This window comes from Ceratotherium simum, chromosome 17 (genome assembly GCF_057802395.1).
Source record: "Ceratotherium simum simum isolate JZ-2026a chromosome 17, ASM5780239v1, whole genome shotgun sequence".
NCBI lineage: Eukaryota > Metazoa > Chordata > Mammalia > Perissodactyla > Rhinocerotidae > Ceratotherium > Ceratotherium simum.
The window spans coordinates 37,600,309-37,626,969 of record NC_141916.1 but is presented as its reverse complement, the minus strand read 5'-3'; the positions used below and the strand labels follow the sequence as shown (position 1 = coordinate 37,626,969).

General features: G+C 36.6%; 1 protein-coding gene across 2 annotated transcripts in view; it reads right to left on the bottom strand.

The window, feature by feature from the left end:
• SOX5 (SRY-box transcription factor 5) overlaps positions 1-26,661 on the bottom strand; it is a 964,162-nt gene that overhangs the window by 630,983 nt on the left and 306,518 nt on the right. For both annotated transcript variants that reach the window (XM_087442676.1, XM_087442678.1), the window contains one exon: positions 17,475-17,541. The gene's annotated coding sequence lies outside the window, so the exon portion shown is untranslated. The remainder of the gene's footprint in view (positions 1-17,474; positions 17,542-26,661) is intronic.

The window sequence follows — 26,661 nt, the reverse complement described above, 5'->3', positions numbered from 1 at the left end:
AAATTAACATTTCTGCGAAATTCACCAAATTGTTCAAAATCACCAATTAAAAAAATTCAGTTCACTTCCTATTGCTGAAAAAAATCTTAGTAATGGTCTAAGGCCATGATTTCAACATACAAACGAAGAGGCAATTCAGAAAATCATGCAGCTAATTTAGGCCCATTTAATACTTTCACATGAAATACTCAAATAATTATAGCAAAAGATTTTTATATAAATTATTTTATCATACATATTTACTTTGTGCATATAATACTCTTTGGCAAATTTAACACTAAAAATAGAAAGAGAAGAACTCAGTATACCTGCCTAATTAAAATTAAAAACAGTTACAGTGAGAGAGGAAGTTATGAACCTAAACGATCCAAGCTGTTTCTTTCTCTAGTCTATATTCACTGATTGCCCAAATTTCCTCTTATGGAGCGAAGCCAAATTTGACAAGAATATATAGAAATGACTTCAATGTTAAAAGTCTATAAATCCTTCTTAAACAGAATTCTACTAACCAACTTCCTCAATCAATTAGAAAACACACTGATGTTAGGGATTTATTAAGAACAAACCTAAAACTCCCAAGAAATATCCTGGAGTGAGTATAGTGTACTTAATTGTTTACATATTTTCCATATATAAAGCTGTTAAGTATTTATTTGTTTTGTGTCTACCTTTGTACTATCTGCTTTGAAGCACATGGTTCTTCTATATAAAACAGCTGAAGATTAATTTGTTATCAAAACAATATTATATATTAAGCACATTCACAATGACATGATAAAACAATAACTGTGTACCATAGACATGTGTAAAAAGAGGATGGCATCGAGTTAGTCAGAATTCCAGTGACGTGTCATTCTATTGTAACGTATTTTACTGAAATCAACTCCACAGACATGTCCAATATATATGATAGCACTTTCTAAATAGAGAAACTGAGGCAGCAGAGAAGACAAAGATAAGTTTTTGTCAAAGAAAGGTCCAACCGATACACTATATTTTACTGCAGTCTTTGACTAAAACTCTCTCAGTTTAAATGTACTCCTCTTGGTTTTATTCAAACATTAGAATAAAAAAGAAATAGATTCATGGACTTTTTGGTCTCTTGAAGTTGAAAACATACTTCATCCTGCAGATAATACTCTGATCAGCAATTTCTGTTTCACCAAGCTTGAAGAGGGAAAATATACAACTCAGAATGGTCTAGCCTACAGGAAAACATTTCATCCCAATAATTAACCATTTGTCAATTAGCATTTTGGAAGGTGGAAATAGAGTTCAATCAGTTGACAGTTTCTCTAAACTTGGATAATGTTGTCTCAGTTCCTCATTTCCAGATTAATTTGATATCCCCTTATAAGCAGGTCCGTGCTAAATCTTTGCTGACGATTCTATACAAAATATTCCATCATAAGATAGGTATCTTTCCATTCAAGAGACATACATTTGTGTGTGTGTGGGTGTGTGTGCGCGTGTGTATTATGCAGTTAATAACCATAACTGTGGAGGAGACCCTAGACAAAAGAAAATTTATGGACTATTTTAAATCATAATAAAAAAATTCCAGGGGCAGGCCCCGTGGCGTAACGATTAAGTGCGCGCGCTCTGCTGCTGGCGGCCCGGGTTCGGATCCCAGGCATGCACTGATACACCGCTTGTCAGGCCATGCTGTGGCGGCGTCCCATATAAAGTGGAGGAAGGTGGGCACGGATGCTAGCCCAGGGCCAGTCTTCCTCAGCAAAAAGAGGAGGATTGGCATGGATGTTAGCTCAGAGCTGATCTTCCTCACACACACAAAAAAATAATTCCCCATTCGTATTCTTATGCTAAGACTGGAAAAGGCAGTTACGGCAGGGGGATTAAGAGCTGTGGCAGAGAATGCTAACTGGCTACCCAATACCCCTTCACTATAATAAAGCAGTTAAATGTATAAATAGAACCCTGCTAATAGCACTGAGATAAAAATGGAAGCTGGTGGGGCGAGGGGATTAAGAGAAAACCCTTTAGAAGGGGATAGCTCTGACTGCTTTGGCCTTTCTGTTCTTTGCTCCTTGTGCTTCTCCTGCTCCCTGCCATTACAAGAGCTGGAGCTAGCCTGCTGGAGCCCTACCAGCCCTCTTGTTGGTGTTAGAACAAGGATGTTCCCTAAACGTGGTGGAAGACAAAGCTGGAAGGAGTCTGGGTCCTTCATAGCACGGCAGAACAGCTGGCTTGGACAGCATCTGAACCTCTTGCATCATTATGGAAGAAAAACAAACCCCTGTTGTGTTCAAACCACTGCCACTCAGATTCTGTTACTTGAAACTGAATAAAATTTCTAAGTGATAGGGACTCAGAATTTGGTGTCAGATAAAATCCTGGTCTGCCCACTTACCATGTGCTCTTGGAATGCCTGCTCTCTCTTTGCATCAACTTGCTCATCTATAAAATGAGGATAATAGTGATACCTTTCCCAAAGGGCTGCTCTGATCATTAAACAACATAATCTATCCAACACACATAAACCAAGGTCTAAGTGTTTTAACAATCATTTTTCATTATTATTAATCTTATTGGGCTACTCATACGATAAGGGAGCAGCTCATCCATGGTTCAAATTTCAAAACCAGGCAAAAGTTAGCAACAGGATGTGGCAGGCAGAGAACAGAGACCTTGTACCACAACCACTACCTAAAAAGGGACAGAAAAACGTTAGAGGAAAGAGAAGGAAAGCGAGAGAGAGAGAGAGAGAAGAGAGTAGTGGTTTAAATGTATGGTATTCTTTTCCACTTGGATAACAATTTGCTCTTTTTCAGCCAGATCTTCAGGAAGTGATACGTACTTCAAAGCCCTCCTTTTCATAAAATTTAAACATATTCTCAATAGTTGTTTATCAGAATCTCTCTAATTGTGGATGTGTTTATATCTATTGTTTTGAAGAGCAACAAAAACTAATAAACTCCATGTGAGCTCACTGTGAGCCTATGAGGGCAGAGTCTGTGTCTTTTCTTTTACCATCGAGTCCCCTGCAGGATGACATATGAAATAATAACCTGATGCTTTAACTCTCTCCATTTCATGTATAGTCTTTGTCATTTGGGTCACAAAAAAACAGAGAAAAAACTCCTCTGCTTTTCTATATGGAAAATCACTGTTTATGGGTAATAGCGTAAGATTTTGAGTATTGTTTGCATTTTTTATTTAGGGTGAAGGAAGAGCCACCAGGAAAAAGCGACCTCAAATGCTAATGTGAGGGCCCTGCACTCCTACTCCCCCAGGGCAAGCCCGGAGTGGAGAGGTTGGGGTCAGATGGAAAATAGTAGAAACCTCTTTCTGTTTAGGCTCCAAGCGAAAAGAAGACTTACGGCCTGCTCCCACAAGCAGCCTTGTGGCAGCAGCCTTGCAGACATCCCGGGACAAACTGAAGTAGGGAGAATAGGGGACAGGTATGGCTGCATAGAGGGTCAAGGTTCGAGAGAGGCTGTGATGCCCCTTGACTCTCCATGGTATGGGACTTAGTTGAGGGAGAGCAATGATGGTCTGAAGGGGTCTTACTGAGGGTTGTGATAAAGGGATGCGGACGGGAGCCACAGCATGGCCGGTGTGACTGAGGTCTTGCAAGATGCCAGCAGGGATAGCTGCCCATCACTGGAGATCATGACAGGGCAACTGCACAACTCCTCTGCTCCAGCAGAGGCCAGGGGAGGGCTGAAAAGCAGACATCAATTCTTACCTTTCCCCTCACCCTTGAGCAGTTAAACACATCAATATCCATGTCCCAGCACTAAAATATCAGGGTAATTATTTCATGACCACAATTAAAGCACACTGCAATTTTCAGTCATAAAAGCCAATTCTCTCTGAGTCACACATTGAACCAATTAAACTTAGAATCTCTATGCCTAAAAGGATGTCTTCTAATGAAAAAGGTGAAAGCTCCTGTCTTCTACATCCAATCATATCTCTGTTTGGTAAACCAGGGGGAGAAGTTCAACTGCATGGCTTGGAATAGAGCCCATGCCAGCAGATTGTGCTGGGTAGAAATAACACTAGTCTGTCTAGGTACGATCAGTGCCAATGGTTCCAACTAAAATTAGAAAAAAGGAGACAGTACCTTGGCTCATGCTTATGTTGGAGACAAGACTCTAACTCCCGCCAAAGCCAAATGATGGCAATTCAATTCCTGCCTGCCAGTTGCAAATCCCTACACTACCACTGCAGAACTATCAAAAGACATTTGCAATCCAGTACACCTAACAACAGAGGTGATTTCTCAGATTAGTCACTTAATGAGTTAGCAACTCAAGTGCTAGCAATTCAAAGGTTTGCATGCATTTATTCTGAAAGAAGGTATTTTCCAAAACTATAGGCAGATTGTTGAAGAGAAAAAAATTATCAGTAGAACCTTACTAATCTGAGGTAGATAAAGGACATTATTTACTTATTAATTTTAGAGTGTAAAACTAAAAAACAAAAGAAAAATAAACACAAAGATCCACAAAACATCATCAAAAGACCCGAAACATTTTTCATGCATTTCAACAAATATAATTTTGCTCTAATCTCATACGTGTCATGAGGCACCATGCCATAGTGGAAAGAAAACTGGGCCAGGAATCAGGAAATCTGGGTTCTTTTTCTGGCTCTGTTGCTTATTAACTGTGTAAAATGATGCAAAATTTAACCTCTCTGAGTCTCAGTTCCTTGTCTACAAAATCAGTGACTTAGATAAGCATTATCCAGCTCTTAGATTCTGTATTACTCTCTAAAACACTAGTGATTAGATTAAATTTTTAATTTTATATCGTCTTTATAACACATCTTGATATAAATCCAGGGTTTGGAAATCAAATATACATAATGGACAAGGGACTCTGATTCTAATGGTAAAGAATTAAATAGTTGGTTTCTTCTTTGTTTGTTTTTATCTTCTCTGTAATGGCAAGACACACACTCATAGATAGGAAAAATATTTGTGTGTCTTAGCAGATACTGTGACCTTTTTGGCAAATGTCAAAGCCATATACAGACTCTGACACCATTCAAAGTATTCTTTGAAGGAAAGAGTTTACTGCCACTGGACAGAAGGAACTTCTCTAATGCCCAGAGTAATTAAGGAAGCTAAAACTCTGGGGAGAGTTTCAGGTGCTGGATGAAATAACACATTCAGAATATTCACCCCAAGGCCTCTGCCAGATTTAAACTGCTTTATTCTACATAGGGAAGATAATTGTACTCTTGCCCCTAACTCCACTCCCAGGATTCTGAAGCAATCTACAGAATTTTATTCAAATCACCCTGATGCTCAAAATGCTAATTAATGTCTCAACAGAGCATCAAAACTGGGTTGATCCTCAAGGCTCCTTTGGACCCAATCTCTTCCAGTGAGTGGTACCCTGCCTGGGAACCAGACCTTCAGTCTCCCTGGTTGGTGTTAGACTATTAAAAAATTATCTGCACTGTAAACAATTCATAATGTGGTCAATAGGCTAGTCACTTCTCTAACTGTCAGCAAGTGGAGTCTTGGTTTCATTTCTGGCACCAACTCTTGGATTCTGGGCAAGTCCTACAATCTGCATGTTAAATGCTACTGAGAATGATACTTCTTGAGTACGTGCACTATAAGAGTTATGGATTCCCAAGTCTAGCAAAAATATATCCACTCCATATCGTGCACTAGGGTAGAAAGAAAATCTACATTTGATCCTCTTTGAAATAACGAACCCCTATGAAACTCTGATAGAACCAATTAATCTGCATCCTTTCCTCAGGGGGAAAAATGTATCTGTATAATAACATACACAAAAATTTCATGTAATTTTAAGGAGTTCCCTGATGCTAGAAGAAGGCTTATGAACTCAGGTGAACACTCTGGTCTACAGTACAAATCCTGTCTCCACAGCTTAGCGATATGACTTTGGAAATGCTGAATCTGAGTTCTTTATCTAAAAAATATAAGTAATAAAATCAGCCTCTGCCTACATCTCATAACTATGTTGAACACGAAATTTTTGAACATGAATGTATGTGAAAACAAGCTGATGGTATACAGAACTCTGTGCAACTCCAAGTTGCTATTGTTCCTTTACCCTATAGTCCTTTAATGCTGTCACAAAGCATTAATGAGTACCAGCCCCACCCCACTAGCACCATCAAGCTTGACGAGGTGTGACTCACCACACCCTGCTTCTAACTTAAAAATCTGGACTCTCAGCGATGACTGACTGGCTGCATTGTGTACTGTGCCCGTACTTCCTTTCTAACTTTTGTCTGATTACTGATCTCTTTAGACACATCCATTGAACTGAATATACTAGCTCTGTCTTCCTCATCAGGAAATATTGCTATAATCTAGAGTTTTACACCTACTAGGATACATTTGGTCCTTCATTGGCATTAAATCTTGATCTTCACTTAAGTGCTTCTTAAAATTAGTTTTGTTGGGCTCTATACTCGACATCTCTGCTCTCCTCCACTGGTGTGAATAATTAGAAACCATATTGCTAAGATTGTTATCCCTATTTTACTGGAAAATATACTAGTAAATACAAAGGTATAGCAAGCACCCTCAAGGCTTACACAGTGTGTGACAGAGCCAGTTAACAGCATAAGACCCAATTCACAATGCTACATACTTACCACTCTAATTTCTCCTTTCTTCCTAGAGCCTAGGAAGGTAGTGATAGTACCTTCTTAGATAGCAAACACTTTCCTTTATGATAATAAAGGAGAGTGCATAATACATGCATATATCTTATTTAAGGCATATATTTTATTATTTTTCAATTTAACATTTCATTTTGAAATAATTTCAGATTTACAAAAAATTGCAAAGATAGCAGAGTTCCCAGCTGCCTTGCGTATTAACATCTTACAAAACCATAGTACAATGATCAAAACCAAGAAATTAATATTAATACAATACCATTGGCTGATCTACAGACCTTATTCAAATTTCAACAATTATCCCACTTAATGTCCTTTTCTTAGACCATAAACCAATATATAGTTGTCATGTCTTCTTAGTCTCTTTCTCTTTGGGACAATTCCTCAGTATTTCTTCGCTTTTCATAACTTTGACACTTTTTAAGAGTACTGCCCAGTTATTTTGTAGTATGTTCCTCAATTTGAGTTGTCTGATACTTCCTCATGATAAAATTCATATAATACATTTTTGGCCAGAACACAACAGAAATAATTTTTTTGCCTTTCTCAGTGAATCATAGGTGTGACACATGATGCTGATATGTCTCATTACTGGTGATGTTAACTTTGATCGCTTATTTTAGGTGGTGTCTGCCAGCTTTCTCCACTGTAAAGCTACTTCTTTCCCTTTTGTAATTAATAAGCATTTTTAGAGGAGAGATTTTAACACTACGTAAGTATCCTATTTATCATCATATTTTTACCAATAATTTAGTTTCCAGTTACGAACATTTGTGCCTGAAAAAATTATTACTATGCTGTTTACCAAATGGTAATTTTCTACTTCCATCATTCCTTCTATAGTCATTAATTGGTATTCTACTGTAATAAAAGAGCTTTCCTTTCTCCCTCATTTATTTATTTATTCAATACTTCTTATAACATCATGGACTACATTGAGTATACTCCATTACTATCATTATTTTCTTGTTCACATGCCCCAGACGTGGCCATTGGAAGCCACTTCAAGTTGGCTTCTGTGTCCTTTCAACACGTTACTAATATTTTTTAGTCCTTCCTTACTTTCTTGCACCACAAAATGTTCCAGTTTCTCATCATATACTTTTCCAGTTCTAGCCTTAGAATCATCCATTTCTACAAAGATTCTTGGTTTCTTTTATTGGAGAATGGTATTTAGAAAACAAGATCTAGGAACTAGGTGTGCTCATCACTATTGAGGTATTATTGCTTCTAGGCCCTCTCAGCAGACAGAAGTAGAGACTGTATAAATGAACACACACACACACACATTCACAACTATTTCTTTATTTGTATATCTGCATATCTGTGATACATACTTCATATGTATATATACACACACACCATGAGTTCATATTGGCACCTCAGATTCCACTTCAATACCACAGGGTTCATTCTAGCCCTCTTTCTTTCTTTTACAGTAAGGAAAGTGGCTCTCATTATCTACAATCCTGGGATATAGTTAAAGCAGTTTCAGAAATGCTAACGCTCCCTACGAAAAACATAATCATTAATCCATATCATGTGAAAAACAAATTCTTTGATTAGAGCACAATAGTTCCTTTTTTTAATCTTAGAGCATAAGGTCAAAATACTGTCTGGCAAAGTTACTTAAATTAGCTCTTTTTTCCCCACTCCCTTCATTTTTAATTCACAGTTAAGTTTACTTGTTATTTTGTGTTTTTCACGTAGGGCTCCCTGAACACCCTAGTTCATTTTAATTAATTATTTATTTTTAAGTATGTGAAACATCAATACAGTTCCAAAAACCAGAACTGTATCCAAAAAAAGGACATTCAGTTAAGTGTCACTCCTCCATCACCTCTTCCACCCTATTTCTACTCTCTCAATCCCCATTCACTGGGCCCAACGCCTGTAAGTGACCAATTTCATGAGTTTCTGATTTATCTTTCCTATTTTTTGCCCAATTAGCAGATACATATGTATTTTCTTATTTTCCTTTCATTCTAGATATTATTTTTTGGCACTTTTTTCACTTAGCAGTATAGCCTGGTAATCACTCTATATTTGTTCATTCTTTTTACAGCTGCATGGTACCTCGTGACGTGGAGATGCCATAGTGTGTTAGTGTAGTCATGAGCTGCATAATGACATTTCTGTCAGTGACTAACTGCATATACGACAGTGGTCCCATAAGATTAATACCATATAGCCTAGGTGTGTAGTAGGCTATACCATCTAGGTTTGTCTAAGTACACTCTGTAACGTTCGCACAATGACAAAATCGCCTAACGATGCATTTCTCAGAACGTGTCCCCGTCATTAAGCAATGCATGACTGTATTCAACTATTCTCCTACCCATGAGCATTTAGATAGTTTTTAATATTTTACAATTATAAACAATTCCACAATGAATTACCTTGGGCATGTGATTTTCATATCGTTGAAGAGGTGTCTTCAGGATAAATTCCTAAAAATGGGCTTGTGGGTCAAATGGTGTGTATATATAGATTTGTTATATATCACCGAATTCCTGTCCAAAATGTTTGTATCAATTTTCATTCCCTTCAGCAACATATGAGAATAAAGCCTGTGTTTTCAGCTCTTCCCCCAAATCATTTCAGCAGAGATGCTGAGCAGCATTTGAGTGCTTAATATATGTTTACCTCTTCTTTCTGACTATACATATCATCTAACCACGGTGCTAACAATCAAAGAAAAGGTTTACATAAATGTAAAGGAAGAAGAACAGAAAGAACAAGTTGCTGAGAAAAAATCACTCCTGGAAAAAAAAAATAGTTGGCTTTGATCACAACAGCTCAGAATGGAAATATATAGCTTAGTGTTTTCCCTTTGAAAACTCAACAAACCAAGATTTTACAGAAATTTTTCCCATGGCCTAGATTAGGCCATGTGTCCTCAAGACTCATATCAATATTACAAGTGGCACACAGTACTTGAGTTATCTGCTTAAATATCTGCCTTGCATTAGACTTTTTAGTTTTGAAGTGGAGACCATATAGAGATCAACATATTTTTCCCAACTCCTAGCATCATGTTCAACATATAACCTTTTATCAACATATAAAATTGTGTTAAAAGCTAATTAAAATAAAAAAGAACATTTCTTGAGTGCTTACTCTGTACCAGACACCATCTTAAATGTTTTACATGTCTTGTCTCATTTCACCCTTGTAACAATCATATGAGATTGGCTTTATTATTATTCCTATTTTATAGATGAGAAAACAAAGACTTGGAGAAGACATATAACTCGCCTAAGGTGATATAGCATGAAAAAAAGAGTCAGGATTTGAGTAGGATTTGAACTGAGGTCTGTCTCATTCCAAAGCACAGGCTACTCCATGCCCTCCTAGATGGCAGTTGGAAACAGAAGCCTTCCTGATGCCTCTGACATCATATTTGTGTAGGCAAGTTCTTACTCCGCCTACTGTAAGGCCAGTGCTCATTCTACATTAATGATTTCAGGCCAGTGTGTCACTATTAAGAGGGAAAGGAGAGGTGGTGGTATTAACGGTTTTCAAACAGACTCTTAAAAAGCTTTCTGAGAATTTTAACTTTTGGCAAACAAAGCTTGGGCTCCTCTGATATATGTACACATTTATTATACCCTTGTGACTGTGGTTTATGGACAAGCATCCTATTAAAAGAGTTTTTCAGAGACTGAAATGTGATTTCCTTTCTGACAGCGAGGGAAAAATAAAAAGATGTTCTTTGCCCTCCTGTTCTAATCTGTGTTTGGAAGTCAACCTGCAGTTCCCAGAACTCTATCACCAGCTTGTTACATTTCCATAAATCTGTCTAAGAATATACTATTCACCCAAAAAATGTAACATAAACTGTAAAACACATGCACACGATACCTGGATCCAATTTGTCCTCATTTTGGATATAAGTGAAAATAAAGTGATGCTTTAACTCTTTGAAATGACAATATCACATTATTTAGATAAGTGCCACCAAATCATTATTGAAATTCTGATAGCATTTGCCTTACTGGTAAAAGAAAATTACCTGTAATGCATAGTTTAAATAATTACTTTTAAACAAAAGCTTCTTTTCTGCATTGCTTATTTATCTTTTGAGACCAACTCAGCAGGGTTATGTATTTTATTAAAATTGCCTTCAGACTGCTAATGGCAGGGCGTCTGTTAGCACAGGAAAAGTGATGGCAGTTTGACTCCTATTCCTAATATTGGGAGTTAGTCCAGACACTTAAGAGCCAGAACTCTGCTGTGCATTTGACTATGTTATCAACACTTTACTTGCTAATGATACTAGTGACAGCATTTCAATATGATGGGTCAGACTTCAATAGGAAAGCTTATAATTGTGCTTGCAGAACCAAAGAAACTCCCCCCACCCCCCCCAAAAAATCCCTTTTATCAGGAAATCAGCTGGTGTTAAGCTTCATGACTGGGAATTATTTGGTAAGCTTCTGCTCAATATTTTTTTTCCTTCTCCTCTTCCCACCTTGAATGGGGAGCCTCTATCAGCACCTGATATCTACCCGCTCGGCAAATGACAACTGAAAGCCTTCCTGCGGTGCAACTGTGTGCCAACTACCCAGCAGAAGGTCACACTGATGACTTCCCTGTGGCTTTCATTTTCCCCAGGGAAATCCACAGCCAGGGCTGACTGCTTGCCAAATATGCTGAGTGCCACAAACCAGCAGCGCTAAGAACCCCCCATCCTTCTTGATGGGAAGCAGTAAGCAACTGTGCTGAACACCTGTGTCAGCTCCTGTTCCTGGGAAGACCCCAGGCAAGCACTCATTCAGCATTCAGGGATAGGTCTCCCCTCTTCTAACTGGCACTTCCATCCAAAAATTTCTCAGTAGTCACATGGTATTAGTTGTATTTGTCAGATCTCTATAACATCAGCGCGTTTAACTACTATTAAAGAGGATGATTTAAATCATTCATGAGTTAAATAACTTACTGTAAGTATCCAAAGGGAATCAGCATAATGAATGCATTTCCCATTACTGTAAACCTAAAAGCAACATTCTCCACCACTTCCTTTTATAGCTACTTTAACCAACTTGAGGAAGAGGAGAGTCAGTCTGAGATGTGGAAGGCATGATTCCATAGATGGACAAGATCTAAAGCAATCAGTCTTTTTCTGACAACTAAATGAGAATAATATGCCACGCTGAACAATGAAAATTCTAATCAAAAATGGGATGGAAACAAAGTCAGGCAGTATAATTCAGAGTGCCTGCCACAGGTTAAGACTCAGTAAGAATATATGAATAGGGGGCCGGCCCAGTGGTGTGAGTGGTTAAGTGCGTGCGCTTCAATGCGGTGGCCCGGGGTTCGCCGATTCGGATCCCAGGCGCGCACCAACGCACCGCTTGACAAGCCATGCTGTGGCGGCGTCCCACGTAAAGTGGAGGAAGATGGGCATGGATGTTAGCCCAGGGCCAGTCTTCCTCAGCAAAAAGAGGAGGATTGGCAGATGTTAGCTCAGGGCTGATCCTCCTCACAAAAACAAACAAAAAAAGAATATATGAATAAATGAATGAATGAATGAAATGAATGAACAAATGGACACCTAAATGATTTTCAATACTTCCAAAAAAATTCCATAATCCAGAAACAATTATATTCTAGTGAGCCAATAAAGGCTGCATTTAGTGTTTACTACTTGCAGACCACTCAGGCAGCACCTGTGCAGAGATTAAAATTAAACAAATGAAGAAATAAACCAACGTCTGCTTCAAGACCACATAGCTTATCAAGCAGCAGAACCACAATTCAGACTTCAGAATTTCTTTTATTTTGACTATTCCATTTGGTCTTCTTCAAAATCCCACATGGCGTTCATTCAGACTCTTGGTCTTTCAGGGTATTACCTCAGCATGGATTGTTCTTCTTCCACTAAGGAGGCAACTTGTGCTATCCAGTTTAAACTCACACAGCTTCATCCTCAACTCCCCTGCCAGGTTCCAGAATCTCTGCATGGAATACTTCTTCAATATATCAATGCTAGTATCTCAAAAGCAAAGACTCTCAAAACACTTCATGTCCCCCACCAATAAAAAAAAAGGAAATAAATAAAAACAAACAACTATTTTTTTCTGATTTCCTATATCCATGAATTTCATGGCCTTTATTTCAGTTACTCAAGGTTGACATTCATCCCTATTGCTGTAGGAAGTCAAGCCCTATGGATTCCATCTCTGAATTTCTGCTTCTATATGTCCCCAGGTATTAGCACATTGGTCCTGATTTTCTTGATCTCTTGCTTGATGATTGATTGGTCTCCTATCTTTTCCTTGTAGCCACTCCCCTTTCAATCAACCTCATACTACCAGCATATTAATTAATTAATCCAAGGCACAGACCCAATCACCTCCTACGTTCCCTAAACAAACAAAAATTTCCAATGGCTCCCTAAGTCCTGTTGAATTAAGTCAAATCACTAACATAAGATTCAAATGCCTCTTTACAGACTTTGAATTGTAAAGTTTTTGACGTCATAAAGAGCCCAACAAATCTTTACAGTCATTATTCCCCTTTTGTCTACCTTATGCTGCATCAAAACTTACATAAATCCAAAGATACTCTTAAGACGCCAGGACCTTAAATATATACTAGTCTATCCTCCCAGCGTCCAACATCTCTGCTAGGAAAATCATATGCATCCTTTAAGACCCAGGTCAAATACCATCTTGTTTAAAAAGAGAAACTTTCTTCTCTTTTTTGTGAACCCTTATAGAATGCCACCTTCTAGCTCTTGTAGCCTTTATGACATTGTAACTCACGTTATAATACTTGGGTTTGGATCTAAAAACCAAATTTATTCTAAGAGCAAAGCACTTAGAAAGGTGTGTTAGGGATATAGTGGAGAACAAGACAGATTCATTTCCAGCAAAAAAGCAAAGAGAAGGGAATCTTTCAAAAAAAAAATGTGGGGCGGGGGTGTGTGTGGATGGGGAGTCCTTCACGCAGTTGAATGAACTCAAGGGCCAAATAAGATAATGTCTAAAAAATACCATTTGGATTTAGTGTGATAGAGGGAACTGATGACCCTAGCAAGACTTGGCACAATAGAAGTGGAAGAGAATTGAGGAGTGAGAGGGAAGAAAGAAAATGGAGACAATAAGTTAAGACATTAGGGAACTATGTATATATAAGGAATGGTAGCTGGAGGAAGGATCAAAGGAAAGTTTTTATTTATTTATTTATCTTATGATGGGAAACTTGAGCGTGTTTAAATATTAAAGGTTCCAGGAAAGAAACTGAAGATACCGGATTGAAGAATCAAAGTTTGTAGAACTTCTGGAGGAAGTGGGATTTAACCATAGGTGGAGAGCCTGGCCCTTCCAGGAGAAGGAGAATCCCCTCCACTGTCTGTGGCAGGAAGGGACTTGAGTCGTCGCAGATTCCAAAATAATTTTAGGTGTGTATGTAAAGTTGAGGTAGGCATGCCCTCTCCTTCAAAAATAACGTCAAAGAAAAATTTCCTTATTTCTCTGTTTAGTCATAAAACTGATTCTTATTCTGATGACTAAAAACAAAAGAATTTAGAATAAACAAGCATTTTCAGGAAAATCATATTAAATATTCATAAAAAATAGGTTTTTATACATTTGTTTATGAAAAATACACATATATTTATTGCATGAATATTTTGATAGTCAAAAAATGGAAATCTAGCTTAGATACCTAGTTATAGTTCTAAAATAGTTTTTTAATGTCCTGATTTAAAAGTTTAAAAAATTTTTGGTAAATTGGAAAGTTATTTGGCAACTGGAAACTGTTGCCACAAGACTGCTGGTAGAAAGCATCCCAACCTCCAAAATTCCTTTTTTAATAGTCACTTTGATTCTTTCACAGGATAGTAATGATAATTTTAGAAAGAACCTTTCCTTTCAAGTATCAATAATATCTTCTCTAACCTGATCATTTTTCTGAAAATAAATATGGCCATTTTCCTCTGTTATTTACATGAAATAATATCCCTTATTTTCTCTTTCATATTAAAAATGGTCACTTCTAAGGTAGGTGACTCTTAATTCAACCAATTATTATTTACTACCTATTATGTGAACACTGGCTTAACAAATGTGAAATAATTGCAGAGATAATACCAGTGTGCTTCTCTTTATGGGAGAAGCACTGCTGGTCATTTGGCAGATAAATACAGGTTAAAGACCCCAAGTCACCCAGCTCCTTCCAGAATTCATGCCCTCTAATTCCTACTAAATTGTTTTTTTTTAACTACTCCATGTTTCCTCCTAACAATAGTCTTATGGATCACGTGATAGTTATAATAAAACCATATCATAATTTTTATGATCATCTCTTATTTGTCCACTCCTTAATCTCTTCCTGCCACACTGCCCTTTGTGACACTCCTTCAACACATCAAGCACACTCCCTATACTTGTTCTTCCCACCGAATGTATATCTCTTCACCCATATATCTATTTTTTAAATTTTTTCCCCCCAAAGACCCAGTAGATAGTTGTATGTCATAGCTGCATATCCTTCCAGTTGCTGTATGTGGGATGCGGCCTCAGCATGGCCAGAGAAGCGCTGCGTCGGTGCGCGCCCGGGATCTGAACCCGGGCCGCCAGCAGTGGAGCACGAGCACTTAACCCCTGTGCCACGGGGCCGGCCCTCTTCACCCATATATCTAAATGGTTCCCTCTCTCACTCCATTCAGGTCTATGCTCCATTCTCTCCTTATTAGAAAGGCCTTCCCTAGACACAGTATCTGAAATAGTCTCCCATCATTCTCTGTTTACTCTGCTTTATTTTCTTCTTAGTACTTATCCTCATTAACACATCTATTAAAATCTTCACTTTACGTTTTCCTCCACTAAAATAAAAGCTCCAGGAGAGTAGGAACTTCTGTTGTATGAATGAATGAATGAACGAATGAATAGCCATCTTTTCATTTCATCCAGCTGAATAGGGAACTTCTCCAAAGAAACAACAGCAAAAAAAATCTTAAAGTTCTTGATTTATTCAAATATCAGCACAATCTAAAGTGAAATATTAGTACCAGTTGTATTCTTTATCAAATCATAAATTGGTGAAGATGGCAAATGATGATGGTATTTTTTATGTGTGTGTACAATGTTATGTGCAGAATTGTTTGTATTCCATAAGCTTTAAGGCAGCATAAGGCAGTAGGCCTGCATCGTGTCAAGATTTACCTCTGTTACTAATATTTCATGTAGTAGTAGGAGGCAATTTAGGTTTGTAAAATAGGTGGATTGGATTGAGGTTATTTTCCGTCTCTCAAGACGATAGGGATCTACAAGATGTTTGACTCTTCCTTCTTGGTTTTTGCTTCCAAACATGCAAAACTCAAAGAACAACTGTATTCAATTTAAGGTCAATGTTTACATAAGGACTGGTTGCCAAGAAAATCCACCACTTTTGGCTTCAATGTATTTCTTTTTAATGCTGAATTCAATGAAATTTTTAAACTGAAAATTTGGAGATGTTTACTACCAGAAAACTCTTTATGAAAGTCTCACCCCAAAGTGGTTCTCAACTCCGCAAGAATCAGTGCAGACATACTTACAAACTCAATTACTTGGGCATATCATTCTAAATACAGCTTTTTACAGGACTCTTACCTAATGTAGCTAAGAGCAGAGATCTGAGTATATGCATTGCATTAAAATATACTGGAAATTATCTTTCCTTTAAGCCTGAGGGTAGTGTTCTCTCAAGATATACAACAATAATAATCTGTCTAGTCCCTAATGCTAATGCTAAGAAATAACTAACTCCCTGAAGCATCCAGGCAAAAGAACTTTAAGCTTAGCTCCTTTCTGAATAAGCCATTTGACTTGAAGAGATGTGATCAAACTGAAGGACAAAGGCATTTATCTCTCTGTGTGATGAAAACTGAAAAACCCACTGGTAGTTGCTCTATAGGAGACCTGGATACGGAGGAGCTAAGTCAAACTTCAGGTGAGTTGTGAGAGTGGTAACACTGGAGGAGTAGCAGAGAGGGAGAGGATCCTCAAGCTTCCATAAATAGTCAAGCAATAGTAGTGAGAGTTGTAATCACTGTTTACGACAACTGAGAGAATTCTCTGAAGTAGGAGATGAATACAAAGCCATCAGTCACTCACGGTGACACTCAGGGCAATGGAGACTGCAAAGGCCAGCATGGCTCCAGCTTACCAAGGAGTATGACTAACACTAAACCTTCCACAATGGCTGACAAATGCTCATACTAGACCTTTTGACTGTGGGAATCTTTCTATTTACAAAGAAATTGTCTAACACATGGTAGTCAACATTCAATAGCTAAAATTAGTGTTAGCAAACAGATTGACTCCGAAGAGTGTCAAGAGCGTTTAGAGGTGGACCCGAGCCCAGAGAAAACAGCAGAGAAGAAGGAAAACTTGACTTTCATGACCCAAGTGTTCCCCACTACAATTACACAATTAAAACATTTTACATGTTTTAAGGTTTTGATTCTAGAAAAGATACAAGAAGTCCTCATTTCAAAACAGTTTATATAATATAAAGAATAACAGAAATCAGAGTACCTATATCTTATTAGATAAGAAATTTTCTTCTATTCCCCAAAATTTCTTTAAATTATTTTTTCACCTTCAAATCCCAAAGAGATGCTCCCTGGTGGTCTAATGGTTAGGATTCAGCACTCTCAAATCCTATAAAGAGGATACCCAAATGCTGGACTTTTTATATAAAGATATTTGTCATGATTTGCAAAACTGAGAAATACCAAGTAAGCACATATAAGAAATAAACAAATGGCAAGAGATTTTGAGAACTCTAGAATTGACAGAAAAAGAATGATCAGCAAATGATAATGTAAATGTTCTGACCTGCTGAGTCTCCCAGTCCAATCTCTCCCACTCCCGATGTCCTTGATATTATCTATTTCTTGCAATGCTAAAAAAAAAAGTAGGAAAGAAAAGTATTAATAAGAAATCAAAGTATTTCCAAAATACTCAGGTCAAAAAAAATTAAACATCATAAAGAGAGTTAAATATGGTTCCAAAATTCCTACTAGAAAACTGTGGAAGAAATATTAAGTAATTTCACTGTAATAATTTTTTTCTAGACCAGATTCATAGTCACACAACGTCAGACTGTGCCAGACAATGGCTGATGCATGAATAATGAATGAACAATTGAAAAACAAACTTTTATAAGTGATTAAGATATAACGAGAGCTGAGATATAAAAATGTGAACCAGTTATTTTGGAGCTGTTGCAATTAAATCACTTTAAAAAATCTTTATATTATTAATTCAGTCATATAAGCACGTGTATGTATATAGCCTATGGTCACCTGGGCCTAGTTTTATTAAGAGAAACAATTTTAACCATCTTTATAGTCCATAATGGTTAACTTAAACTATACTTATGATGCAACATCACTTACAGCTACAGTACTTTATGGAAAACATGCTAATGGGTACTAAAAGTTATTAAATACAGATTAGCACTTATCAAAGCAAAGTACTACGTTGTACTAGGATAATAAGTTGTATAAGAATATAAGGTTTATAAACTCACTGGATAATTTCTAGGTTAAAAACAACAACAACAAAACCAGCAAAATAAAAACAGAAACACTCTATTTATACTCAGTCACTTTGTCAGAGTCATACTCCAGTGTCATAAAGACCAGGGTTTAACCATTGGTCCCATCACAGAAGAGCTATAAGTCTTTGGAAATTTATCTAACCTCTTGAAGGCTTAATTTCTTGATCTGTAAAATGGCTTCATAGGCTAGTCATGAATCCAAAAATGCAAAAAAATTTGAATACATATAACTATTTTATCATGATTTTATTATTATTTATTTATGGATGTAGAATAATTTTTGTAAGGGGAAGTTGATCAGCTAGTCTCAACTTTTTAATATTTGGTCACCAAAATGATTAAGTTCTATGGTTTCAAGATGTTTAAACATTTATTAATGATTTTTGTGATCTTGCAAAATACTTATTAAAATTGTATAAATATAAATTACATAAATTTTCTGCCCTAAGATGGTAGAATTACCTGTATCATCGACCAGATTATGTGGTCAGTATTTTAAAAAAGACTTCAAAATGATACTTGTAGGATAATAGAATTCCACTTCTGGGATATTGGTCTAACATATCGGAGCCAGAGATTTAGAAGTGATCTAGGACCAGGCTACCTGTATAACTTTTGATTATTACTTCATATTATACTTTTCATTTTTAAAAGCCTCAGTAATATGGGTGATTTCTGTAGTACCTAAATTCTTTTAAACTATATAAAATAGTAAAAAGAATTATACACCAAGAATAAGTGGGATTTATCCTAGGAATGCAAATTTGGCTTAACATCCAAATATCAAATAACATACCATACTGCTAAAATAAAAGACAAAACCATACAATCATCTCAATAGATGCTGAAAAACATCTGACAAAATCCATCACCCTTTCATGATAAAAACACTCAATAAACTAGCAATAGAAGAAACTTCCTCAACCTAATAAAGAGCGTCTACAAGAAATGCACACACACTTGACAAGACAATTCAATGGAGAAAAGAACAGTTGTAGTATGACAAAAAATAAATAAATAAATCTAGTCTTTGTCCCTGGTTCCTGGCACAGAGCTTCAAAAACCCCTTGGAGAGGGAGAAGATCAAATACCACATGATTTCCTTCATTAAGTAGTAGATAATAACAACAATAAACAAACACATAGAGACAGAGATTGGATCGGTGGTTACCAGAGGGGAAGCGGGGAGGGAGGAGGGAGAAAGGGATAATTCGGCACATGTATGTGGTGATGGGTTGTAATTAGAATTTGGGTGGTGAACATGATGTAATCTATGCAGAAATAGAAGTATAATGATGTACACCTGAAATTTATACAATGTTATAAGCCAATGTTACTGCAATAAACAAAAAATTAAAAAAAATATATATATATATGTCAAAAAACCCTTGGAATTCCCTGAGTGATAGGTGTGCCTTTGTTACGCTATGAGGTGACTCATGACAGAGCCTCCTAGATAGCTTCAGATTGGGAGAGGTTGTCAGAAAAAGCAACCATGTGATTTGAGGGCTGGAACTTTCAGACCACCCTACCCCCACCTCCACTGGCCCCCGACCTTTGGGGAGAGAAGAGGGGCTGGAGATTGAGTTCAATCACATGGCCAATGATTTACTCAATCACGCCTATGTAATGAAACCTCAATAAAAACTCTAAACAACAAGGCTCAGAGAGCTTTCTGGTTGGTGAACGTATTGATGTACCCTGATCCACAAAGACAGAAACTCCTGTGCTCAAGACCCTTCCAGACTTGTCCTATGTACCTCTTCATCTGGCTGTTCATTTGAATCCTTGGATCATAAGTGCAGCACTTTCATGAGTTCTGTGAGTTGTTCTAGTGAACTACTGAACCTGAAGGAGTGTTGTGAGAACTCACAAACTTATAGCCAATTCAGCCAGGCAGAAGTGCCCATAGCCTGGAGACCACACTTGAAGCTGGCTTCCGAAGTAAGGGCAGTCTTGTTGGGAACCTTACCATTTAATTTATGGGATCCGACGCTAACTCCAGATAGTGTCAGATTGAATTAAATGGCGGGACACAGTCAATGTCAGAGAATTAGTATTGGAACACAATAGTCTTTTCAACAAATGGTTCTGATACAACTGGATACCCACACGCAAAAAGATGGAATTGGACCTCCACCTCAATATCATACAAAAAATTAACTCAAAATGGATCATATACCTAAATGTAAGAGCTAAAACTATAAAACTCTTAGAAGAAAGCATAAATATTTGTAACCTTGAATTTGGCAGTGGTTTCTCATATAAAACACCAACAGATAAGACAAATGACAGAAGAAAAAAATAGACAAATTGGATGACATTAAAATACAAAACCTTTGTGTTTTGAAGTACACCATCAGGAAAGTGAAAAGACAACCTACAAAACTGAAGAAAATGTTTACAAATCATACATCTGATAAGGGACTTGTATCCAGAATATATAAAGAACACTTACAACTCTATGATAAAAAGTCAAACAAACCAATTAAAAAATGGGCAAAGAATCTGAATAGACATTTCACCAGAGAATAAATATAAATGGCCAATTAGCACATGAAAGATGCTCAACATCACTAGCCATTAGGGAAATGCAAGCCAAAACCACACACTTCACATCCACTACGATGGCTATTAAAAAAGAGATAGATAATAACAAGTGTTGGTGAGGATGTAGAGAAACTAGAACCTCATACAATTGCTGATGAGATGTGAAATGCTGCAGGTGCTTTGGAAAATAGCTTGGCAGTTCCAAAAAGGTTACATATAGAGTTACCATATGACCCAGCAATTCCACCCCTATATTTATATGCACAAGAGAAATGAAACATATGTCCATACAAAAACTTGTATACAAATGTTCACAGCAGCATTATTTATAGTAGCAAAATGTGGCAACAACCTCAATGTCCATCAACTGAAGAATGGATAAACAAATTGTGGTATATCCATATAATGGAATATTATTCAGCCATAAAAAGGAATGAAGTACATGTCACAACATAGATGAACTTTGAAAACATTATACCAAATGAAAGAAATCAGTAACAAAAGATCATATATTGTATGATTCGATTTATAAGAAATGTCCAGAATAGGTAAATCTATGGAGACACAGAGCAGATTAGATTACCTAGAGTTATAGGGGAAGGAGACTTGGGGGTAACGGGGAGTGACTGTTAATGAGTATGGAGTTTCTTTTTGTCACAGGAAAATGTTCTAAAATTAGATTGTGGTGATTTTGGACAACTCTATGAATTTAGTAAAAACTACTGAATTGCACACTTCAAAGGAGTGGATTGTTCAGTATATAAATTATAACTCAATAAAGAGTTTTAAAAAACTCATATACTATAAAACAAAGACACATTAACACAAGCTTATTCACATTTTTAAAAGGAGAATACACACATCTGTCTTGTAAAATCTAACCATGTTAAGCTAATACAAAAGAAATTTTATATTTTGATAGCTTATTCCCTGACAGATAACATTAATGGCATGCCAAGATTAAATACCAATAGTAAAATAATAGGAAGATGTTCTACTTTTAAACTAGTCTTCAGAGATTAGTTTTTCAACAAAACTGAAGTATTATAATACAATCCAAGTATAATTGTCACTTTATCGAGCTGATAGTGTGGAAAAAATTTTAATCCAAAATATAGTGATAGATCAGAATACAATTTGGTAAAAGTTGGAAGTCATAAAGATACCTTAGAGATTTTAGAATTCTCTATTTAAGAATGACTGTTGTGAAAGAAAATTTTAGCTGCAAACCAACACTGGATAAGTACGTGAGGAAACGTATACTCTAAAAATATCAAATTTCAGTGACATTAAATTGAAGATCCCCAATTCTACCCATTTAATTTAATTTTAATATGAATGCATTTAAAGAAATACTTAAAGTCTACATTTTCCTAAGGGACTGTCTCACATTTACCCAATTTCACGATGGTAAGAGTTATATGATTAAGCAGCCTGATCAATTCCAGTTATACAACCTAGGATGCCTAACTTCTTTGTTTATTTAATCCATATTTGACTAGACTATTCAGGTATGTTTTCTGATTTTGAAATTTAAATAAAGTTTCATTGTCTTCTCTAAAGTGTGTGTGCACATTGTTTGCCTTAAGTTGGGGATTTGTTGAATGGCAACCATCTATCCATTCATCTAGTCACTTACTCGACTTATCATAAGATATTGTATATGTAATAAGGCAGAATGGAGAAATAAAAAGAATACAATAAAAAGACTGGAGTTGAGTTCAGGCCTCAACTTATTATAGGTGGCAAAACCTTTCTGAACCTTCTGAACGGTAGTTTCCTTATCTTTCCTTATCTTTAAAGATGATAAACCAAACTAATGTAATTACAGAACCCAATGATAAATGTTAATTTCTCTTTTTTTCCACCTTCTTTGAAGGCTAAGAGGATTAATCAGACATTGACTCTGCATTTTAGGAGTTAACAGTACAGCAGACATTATAACGGGTATAAATAAATAAGATCAAAACTTATAAAGTAGAAATTTCCAGTGATAAGATAAGAAGTGAGATGATCCATACCAGATATACATAACATAGCATCATCATTATCACCAAATAGATAAGGCATTTATATAGTTGATTACTAAGCTAATTAAATAATAAGCTAATTAAATAAAACAGAAGATCAATAATCTTAGTTTGCTGCCAGGAAATTCTGAGTAACTGCAAGTAAAGTTTAACCTTATGGAAGACAGGTTTACTTGTTGGTATTGTTCCTTAAGATGATGAATTAATATGCCACATTTCTCCTATCGAGAATTTGTTAATTTTGGCTATCCCAGCTCTAGCACTTAAGCGTGACCATGGGAACTTAATGTCTTCGTTCCTCCATTTCCTCATCTGTTAAATGGGAGTTACAATAAGGTATATCTTACAGGGTAGTAACAGAATTAAATGAATTAATGCATGTCAAGTGCAAGAGTGCCCGGCCCACTCTAGGTACTCAATCAATGTAAGATCACCTTATCACTCTTATTATAAGCTTTCATACCATAGCAAGACTATGTACAAGTATTTTAATTAAATTTAAATTACCATTCAACAGGAAGGGAAAATGTCATCAGGGAAGAGTTTTGTATGCACATTGGGAAAACTAGGGCTTTTTCTTTATATCATTCATAATGGCCAGCAGAGTGAAGTTCTATGACTAGACAGGACTATATCATGTGCCTTTGCGGTAGGCAGAGAATGAAGAAGCAGTTCTCCCAAAGGAAAGGATGTGTATGTGTGTATGTGGCGAGGGGGAGGGGGGATGCTCTCTCTAGAAGAAGAGGGGTGTTAAGGAATGCTGAGAGACAAAACAACAGTTGCATACCTATATCTACTATGTAAATAGGGACAGTTTTTGTTTGCTGTAATTCAGGTTTTCTAATTTAAGTGAACTCAGAACATGTTAAACAAATGGGTGATTTATAGAAATATAGAACTCTTCAATTAAAAAGTCCTTAAGCTAAGCCTAGAGGGAGACTCCTTTCCCTCTTCTTCCACATCTAATTGGCCATTGAATAGTGTCCATCCCATCTCTTAAATCTGTCCCTTTCTCTCCATTTCCACATCTATTGATCTTCTGTATGCTCTTGCTCTGGTCTTACCTTGACTATAATGATACCTTCTTTAGCTGTCCTCCTTGCTCCAGTCTCAAACCGTACACGAGACAACTTGAACATGTTCTGCCATTCTTCTCTGCCTACTCCTCCCTCAAGACTCAACCCAGTTATTACATATTATATTCTCAGTGAAGTCTTTCCTAACTCTCCAAGGGATACTGAGGAACTTCTCATTTCATGAGACCTCCATGTAGTTGGTTGGTATACATATGGATGTATCTAATTATGGGTTATGTCATATTACAACAAGCTTTTATTATAATACCCCATGCTGGAAAGGTATGATAAAATGACGCCTTTCATATTTGGCTAGTGAAAGTTGAAAGTAGTTCAAATCTTTTGAAAAAATATTTTGATTATATATACTAGCATGTTCATATGCAGTTTCATTTCTGAGAACATATCCTGAGGAAAGAATTCTAAAAACAAGAAAAGTTTATGCACAAATATATTCTTCTAAAAATTATTGATAATATAAAAAAAGGAACGAGTCCAAATGGTCTAAGATATTAATTTTGGCTAATAAGCAGAGGATCTTTAGTTTATATAACCAAGAGATATATATACACACACACAAGATATAAAAATGACAAAGGATAAATGCCAAAATATTACAATCTTAAATTTAGAATTAAGAATTTCTTATTTTCTTCTTTTGCTAATCTATATTTTCTAAGTATTTTTCCAATGAATTGTATAACTTTCATAATAATAAAGAGGTTATTAAGTAGAATAACAAAACTGTCATACAAATTGCATACTGCTATTTAAGTGAGGAGAAAAAAAGGGGTTTGCAAAGGTTCTGAGTTGGCACCTACTGCCCTCATAATAACCCATCCTTCCTCCCTAGGACACAGACACCCACTGGGGCAACCCATCCAGGTCCATTTCCTGTGTAGTAGCAAAAAGTCTTTTTCAAAAAACCACTTATTAACTTATTTTATGATGTGTTAGACATCTTATCTACATTGGCTCTTTACTTCAAAACCACCCTAAAAAGTGTGCGTTATTAACACTTACCCAGCAAGGACACTCAGTTGAACTTAGTTGCCCATGGTCACGTGCTCAGCACGTGGCAGAGCTGGGATTTGAACCCAAGACTGCCTGACTTCAAAATCCATTTTCTTTCCAATACACCACATAGACCTCTTCAAAATATACCTACGTATCAATTCCCTGTTTCATTTTCTTTTCAAGTGTTTTCTAATGTATCAAATAAGGTAATTCTTACAAATATGGAAATGAGCTAGTCAGATTACAGTGGGAAAAATACAAGAATTGGAGGCCTCCCCTGCCACTTGTCATTTCCCCTTCTTCTTTTTACTTCCTGCATAGCACTACCATCTCTAAAACTAGTTTTTGACCTTGCCTGTTTTGTTCATTGCTTTACCTCTAGTATCTAGAACAGCGCCTGATTTAAATTGGAGTTTAATAAATACTTGGTAGATGAATGAATAAATGTATTCATGAGAACATGTGCAAATTCTTCTCTTTACTAGCTATGTGGGACAAATCTACTAGCCTCTCAACATTTAAATCTTCATTTCTTTAATGCAACGTAAAGCCTAAGGTTGTTATGAGTTTAAATTCATTCATTCCAAAACTACTCATTGAGCATCTACTATACGCCAGACATTGTTCTAACCAATAACAGAGAACAAAACAGACAAAAATCTCTCATGCAGCTTAGAGTCTAGTGAGTGAAGAAAAACAAGAATATAACACAATGTTAGAGGGTGATAAATATGTTGGAGACACAACAGTGTGTGGATAGGAACCTAAGAGGAGGATTTGCAATTTAAGAAGGGTAACTGAGAAAGAGGACATTTGAGTAAGGGGGTGAGGGAGAGAGACATGTATGTACTGGGGAAAGAATTTTTCAGAGGGAGTAGCATGCTGGCATGACTATTTTCAGAGTGGCTGTAATGCAGTGAGTGAACGAGAGAGTAATAGGAAATGAGATCACATAAGTGAGGGAGGAACAAGGACAATTGTGTAAGGCCTTGGAGGACACTATAAGAACACTAGCTTTTGTTCTCAGAAAAATTAGGAGCAATCAGAGGAGACTGAGCATATGATGGGATATGACGTGACTTCGGTTGTTAGTGGGCTCAGTATTTCTTAATGGAGTTGCTATTGGCATTTGGGGTGCAACTCCTCTTTATCCTGACCATCAAGCACACTGCAGGTCATTACCATCTCTAAACTCGGCCCACTAAATGCCAGCAGAAATCCCCAGGCCTTTTGACAACCCAAAATGCCCCCATTTATTTCCAAAGCTAAGTTAAGGATAGACTGAAAGTAGGTATTAGGTAGAGTCTATTTTAATATTCCAGGCAATAGTTTATGTTATCTTGAGCCAGAATGGCAGTGGTGAATTCAGAATATACATTTTTAGCAGATAGGATTTGCCAACGGATTGGATATGGGTGTGAGTGAAAGCTAGAAGTCAAGGGTGACTCCCAGGTGTCTGAAATGAGAAAACAGAAGGACGGAGTTGTTAGTCCCTGAAATTGTGAAGACTGAATGCGAATGGAGCAGATCTGGTGAAGAAAGAAGGCATTCAGTTGAGACATGTTAAGAACTACTACGTAAAAGCAGATATATCCATATTTTATCCAATAATTTTGTGAAATGAGGTAATGGTCACTAGTTCTGAACTGATGGAATTTGTTAGAATGCATTTTATGAAGGCATAGGGTTAACAGAAATGAACATTAGATAACTAAATGAATAAATGATTACTAATAACTAATAGTAACCTATTAGCTATTCTAAGCAATTAGATTATGTCATGAAAA